Raw genomic sequence first — 6996 nt, forward strand, 5'->3', positions numbered from 1 at the left:
ACTGTCCGAACTCAGCCTAGATTTCCATCAGCACTCATCAATAGAACACTTGCTTATATGGCACACCCTCGAGTTCATGCTTTTGCCACCTTTAATGGTGGAAGTCCTCTATTGTTAGCCCAAAGACATGATATACCAGTAGCTGCACTAAAAAGCATACCTAATTTTACTGGTGAAACTTCTATTTCCCCCCTAGAGCATATCCAAGAGGTAGCGAATGTTTGCAATATTCATGGTATTACAGAAGATGATGTTGCCGTCAGACTTCTAGCCTCATCTTTAAAAGGAAAAGCATTACAGTGGTATAGAGGCTTAGCTCATGGTTCCATAACTGATTGGGATGGACTAGGAGCAGGATTATGCAAACATTTTGAGGATAAGAGTGACCATTTGTCACTATTAGAGCAGCTGACTACAATAAAAAGAGCCCCCCATGAATGTATGATTGATTTTAATTACAAATTCCAAAAGACATGGGATAGAATACCTACTATAGTAAAACCTACCCCTAGTAATGCTTTCTTGCATTACCTTAGAGCTTTCAATAGTGACATTGCCACCACAATCCAAACTATGGGAGGAGATACATTACCAAATGCTTATGAGACAGCTATAAAAGCTGAGAATATCCTAATACAAGGTGGAAAGTTGGCTCCAAGGCCTCCTATGCCTTTCTTTCCTAATGTTCCCAACCACCAACTAGCAATAGCCCCTCTCCCTACACTTTCTACATCACAAGCCCTTACTCCAGTTCCCCATGCTTCCACATCCTCAAATGGAATAGATGAACTCAAGGAAATGCTCCAAGGTCTAGTGTTGAATGCAGATAAAAGAGAAAAGACCCTAGATAAAAAATTACAAGAACAGGGGAGGGAGTTGAAGGACCAAGGGAAGAGATTAGAGGATGGTTTTTCTCTAATACAAAAGATGAGTAACAAGGTGGTGGCCTTAGAAAGGCAGCAAGCTCAAGGTGGCAAGCCCCCTCAGTTACAATATCAAGCTCCAAGTGGTGATAGGCCTCCTAAGCAGTGGAATAGCTCTTTTGATCAAAATAGGCAAAATAGTCATGTTGTCGCTTCAAGCTCAAATTTGAACAGAGCTTTAGTCCCTCAAAATAACTTGGCCCAAGATCAAGATTTTTCTCCTTCTTGCAACTATTCTTATACCTATTGCATGTGTCAGAAGGCAGAATCTTATATGGCCCTAACTGTCCAAGAACCTACAGCAAAGCAACCGTACAAAGAAGATCATACCAAGGAGGCCTCATATATTCAGAGGCAGGGTGATTGCTCTTTCATGAATCACTAGATGGAGGAGCATTGTAATGTAAACCAGGATTTCATTGCTCATAACACAAGAAGCAAGAAGAGAGCTATGGAACATGCTGCTCCTCCTTCTCCTAAGCAGGCCTCAACTTCAAGTGTTATACCTAACACACAGATGGAAAATGAGAAAACAAACACTTCACAACAGCAAAGGCAAGGTCCAAGAGAGGAGAATGCAAGTGATCCCTATGTTGCTCCATCTCAACCTCTCATGAGTGCAGCTCCCAAAGTTTCTACCAAAATTCCTAACGCACCATTGAGTGTGGTAGAGAAAATGAAGAAGACCAATGTAAACATTTCCATGTGGGATGTTGTTGCTATCATACCAATGCAGAGGAAGATCCTACAGCAAGAGTTGGAAAGGATTGAGCCCAAGGATCAGTCATCTACCATGGAGAGTGCCACTAGTTTAGTACAACCAGTAGGAGATGTGGAGACAAATAAAAAGGTTAGACCTCCTCCATTTTATGTTTCTCTGATTATAGGGGGCAAATTAGTTCATAATTGCATGATAGATTCGGGGGCTAGTAGCTCAGTAATGCCTAGGTGTGTTGCTGATGCTATAGGGATGAAATATGAGCCCATTGTTAGGGATGTGTTACAACTAGATGGGAGTACTGTCAAAACTGTAGGCATCCTTAGAGGTGTGGAAATGGCCCTACATGCATGCCCTGGTTGTACTATGATTCAAGACATATTTGTTGCTGAGGTTAAGCCCTATTTTGCCATCTGTCTTTCAAGAGACTTCACTTCTCAAATTGGTGGATTCATATCTGCTGATTGGTCTTACATGTCATTTAAGACCAGATATGGGGCCAATGCTTCAATAAGAGCAAAACCTCAAGCCCTTCATCACACTGAACCCTACACTCCTAACTTCATCAATATGAATTTCCCTATCCTAGAGATGGACAAAAATAACATAGTAAACGAGCCTGTCACTTCCATAGCAGAGATTCCTGATTTCTTCTTAGATAAGTGGGCAAATACATGTCAGTTTGAGCCTATGTCGGAAACCCTTGAGACAGGCCTCAGTACATATTGCATAATAGAGAAAGAGGCTCAAGTTCCTGACCTTTTTGAGACTAATGATGATGTAAATGGAGTATGGAGTATGTACTTTGATGGCTCAAGGAATAGAAATGGATCAGGGGCTGGTGTTATGTTGATCTCTCCTACACAAATAAGATACTACTTCTCTTTTAGGTTCCAATTCAGTTGTACCAATAATGTGGCCGAGTATGAATCCTTGATCCAAGGTCTCCTACTTGCCCAAAAGAGGGGAATTCAAGCCTTGAAAGTATATGGGGACAGCGAGTTGGTAGTGAACCAAGTGAGAAATTAGAATATCACCAAAAATGGCCTGCTCAAGTCTTATAAACATAGAGTCTGGGATTTTCTTGAGGGTTTCCAAGCATTTAATATTCAAAGCATTCCTAGGAAAGAAAATAAATATGTTGATAGACTTGCAGCAGTGGGTGCATCTTATGATGTGCCAAGGAATCTCGAGGAAGAAAAGAAACAACAAGTAAGGGTAGTGGTAAGGCCTGTTGTTCCTAATAATAATACTCATTGGCAAGTGTTTGAGTCTGATGAGCAAATTGTGAGCTTCTTGTAGAATGAAGTAGAATTTTCAGAGAGAAATCAGTCAAGACTACAAGATCAATATGGTGATCAGATCATTCATCTTAGTTCCAACAAGCTGCCCAAGGGTCTCATCACCTTGGAGAGTGTCTTTAATCCTGATGATCAGTCAAGGGATAAAGGAATGAATCTAGCTGCAGAAAAGGATGACCATGCCCCAGTTACTATTGCTGATGGAAAATCTCTTAACATGGGGAAGGTATGTTCTGAAGCTGAGCAAGAAAATTTCATTCATCTATGTCAAGAATTCAGTGATGTATTTGCTTGGACATATGATGATTTAAAAGGGTTTGACCCTAGTTTGTTTCAGCATACCATAGATTTAGTTGATAGGGTCAAACCAGTAAGGCAAAAGAAGAGGCTAGTGAATCCCAAGATTGAACCTTTAATGAGGAAAGAACTATCCAAACTGATTGAGGCTAACATAATTTTTCCTATCAAACACTCATCATGGGTAGCTAGCCTTGTCCCTATAAGGAAGAAGAATGGAGAAATCAGATTGTGTGTGGACTTTAGGGATCTTAATCAGGCTTCCCTTAAAGATCACCATCCTCTTCCTTCTATGGAGAAAATTCTGTCCAAGGTCAGTGGGTCAAGGAGATTCTCTTTTCTTGATGGGTTTTCTGGTTATAACCAAGTGCTGGTTAAAGAGTCTGATAGATACAAGACAGCATTTACTACTAAATGGGGCACCTATGCTTATTGCAAAATGCCATTTGGATTAACAAATGCAGGTGCCACTTTCCAAAAGGCAATGGAGGTAGCTTTCAGAAGATTAATTGACAAGTTTGTCTTAGTATACCTTGATGATATAATTGTGTATTCCAAGAATGTGGAAGATCATCTTGATCATTTGAGACAGGTATTTCTAAGATGTAGAGAGTTTGGGGTATCTCTCAACCCAGCCAAATGTGTCTTTGCTACAAATCAGGGAAAACTATTGGGACACATTGTATCTAAGGATGGATTGACCATTGATCCAGAAAGAACAAAAGCAATACTTGCCCTTCCCCTCCCTAAACACAAGAAAGGGCTGCAAAGTTTCCTTGGTAGGATAAATTTTGTAAGAAGGTTTATTCCTAATCTTGCTACCATGGTGAAACCCCTTATAGGCATGCTCAAGAAAGATATGGTCTTCTCATGGACCAAGGAGGGGAAGAAGAGTTTTGAAAAGATCAAGGCAGCCATAGCATCGGCCCCTACCCTCATGAACCCAAATTTTGAGAAAGACTTCATCCTCTATACTTTAGGTGGTGAGTCAAGTGTTTTTGTTGTCTTGACTCAAACAAATGACAAGAATGAGGAGCAGCCCATAGCCTTCTTTAGTGAAGGGCTCAAGGAATACGAGGATAAGTATAGCTTTGTTGAGAAGCAAGCCCTTGCAGTCATTAGAGCCTTGAAGAAGTTTAGACACCTCTTATCCCATAATAGGATCCATTTGTTGGTGCCCCATGCAAGTGTAAAAGACTTCCTATTAAACAAAGATATCAATGAGAAGAGAGCTAGATGGATCACTAAGGTAATGGAATATGATGTTGACATTCAAATTACCAAATTGGTAAGAGGGAGAGGATTATGCAAGGAGATTTTATCAGACCAAGATTCAGATGAAGAAGCTACTATGGTAATTACAGAGCAGCAGGGGGAAAGAAATGTTAGTGCCCCAAAGAGCTAGATGGATGACATGAAGAACTTTCTATCAGGAGATGGGTACCCTCATGGATTGGACAAAACTAAAAGGAGACAATATAGACTGCAATCCATTCCCTATGTTGTGATTGATGATATCCTATTCAGAAAGGATTTTAATGGGACCCTGTTGAGATGTATTGAAGAGGATCAGGTTGAGAGGATGATTAAAGAACTTCATGATGGCCCTGATGGTGGACACTTCTCTGCAAGAACAACCGCCATGAAGATCATGAGGGCTGGATATTATTGGCCATCTCTATTCTATGATTGTTATAGGTATGTGAGGAAATGTGAGAAATGTGCTTTTTTATCAGGCAAACAGAGACTTGCAACTCTTCCTCTTCATCCTATTCAGGTGGATCAGCCCTTCACCCAGTGGGGGTTGGATTTTATAGGCCCCATTAATCCTCCATCTAGTGTAGGTCATAAATGGATCTTGGCTGCTACTGATTATTTCACTAGGTGGACAGAGGCAGTTGCCTTGAAGGATGCCACAGAGCCATCAGTTGTTGAATTCCTTGATGGAATTGTATCTAGATTTGGTGCTCCTTCTACTATCATCTCAGATAATGCCAAGTCTTTTGTTGGAACCCAAATTTGTGCATGGGCCATGAATCACAATATCTACCTGAGCACATCATCGAACTACTATCCTCAAGGTAATGGTTTGGCTGAATCTTCCAACAAGAATCTGATCAGAATTATGAAGAGGACAATAGAAGACAATCAGAGGGCCTGGCACAAGAAATTAAGGACTGCTCTGTGGGCTGATAGGATAACACCGAAGAGATCTATTGGGAATTCACCTTTTGTGCTAGTATATGGTAGGGAAGCTAGACTCCCAGTCTCATTAGAGTTCCCATCCTTGGAGTTAGCTCATCAGCTGGAACTAGTTGAAGATGATGCCATGTCAGTAAGAATGGCAGAACTAATTGAGTTGGAAGAAAAGAGAAACAAAGCCATGAAAACTCTAGAGATTCATCAACAACAGATGAAGAAGAATTTTGATAAAAAGACAAGGGCTAGAATCTTCAGAGAGGGGGATCTAGTCCTCAAATGGGACTCAAACAGAGCAAAACCAGGAAGACATTTCAAATTTGATACACTATGGAGCGGCCCTTATCTGATTTCCAGTTGCAAACAGGCAAATGCATTCCAACTGAGCAGACCTAATGGTGAAACTCTGCCCATTCTAGTCAATGGGATCTATCTGAAGCCTTGTTTCTGAAGGGTTATGAGTCCATGTACATAGCTAATCTAGTTGCTTCCTGTTTGTTTCTGTTTTGCAATAAGTGCACGTGCACATGGCTCTCTTCTTGAGTCGCCGATTTCCAAAGTTTTGACATGTCTTAGGTTGCTGAGGAGGTTCTATTTTTTGTTTCCAATCATTGAAGCAGAGCTAGAACCTTAAAGGTTTTCAATGTTTTGATTTCCTCTTTAAGGGTTAGGGTTTCTTGCAGTTCTCAGGTTCGTACCTTTCATACCCATTTCTTGACTCCATAGCCCAATGGATTTTTTGCAGGCACTAGTCTTATGCATTGAGTGGGCTCATGCCCCCTGTGAGTCGCCAGAAATGTTGTATTTCCACTTCCTGCCAAAATTTGCATTTTATATTGCCCTTCCCGCCTTCGATATGCCCATATTCAAATACCTATGGAGATATTAGAATTACCAATGTTTTAAACCTTATAATATATTCTTATGACCCACGAGTTTCTGGCCATCAGATCAACTGAGATCAGCGAAGGGTGCTATCTCTCTATGGCAGAATTGCACGAGGATTATATCAATGACATCGTGCCCTGGCGACACATCGCGGGGTGGGGTCCAAAATTTGGCTATGTCGCTATCGCATTTTAGCCGGAGAATCTCCATAGCGACATAGCGCCCGACGGAAATATTCACGGCGGGCAGGTCACATTGCCAAAAAAATGTTGCGGCGGTCGGGTAAAGTTTGGCGGGTCGAAGAAGATAAACAGCGAGAACTTTAGGCAAAACATTGGGCCCCATTATGTACCTCATCTACCCAGTTGGTGGAGCCCGATGCTACGGTAGCGAATCAGAAGGAACCACGCATAGATAGGGACATGTCATCGGTTGGGCCCTATGGCGCTATGGGAATTTAACCTCAATTTTCCCATAGCAACATGGTGCCTGGTCGACACGTGGTCACCCTGTGAGGCCAAGTTGTAAGTTTACCTAGTGGTGTTTCGCTGGGCCAGTAAGGAACCACCACGTGTAACCAGGCCAAAATTTTTGATAGCACAGCTAGCACAGTCGGGTTTAGGATCTCCCCAATAGATCAGGGCCGATCGATGGCAGGCGCCATCATGTT

The sequence above is a fragment of the Cupressus sempervirens genome, chromosome 7, assembly GCF_028749045.1.
Source record: "Cupressus sempervirens isolate cs-2001-9-10 chromosome 7, ASM2874904v1, whole genome shotgun sequence".
NCBI classification, from domain to species: Eukaryota; Viridiplantae; Streptophyta; class Pinopsida; order Cupressales; family Cupressaceae; genus Cupressus; species Cupressus sempervirens.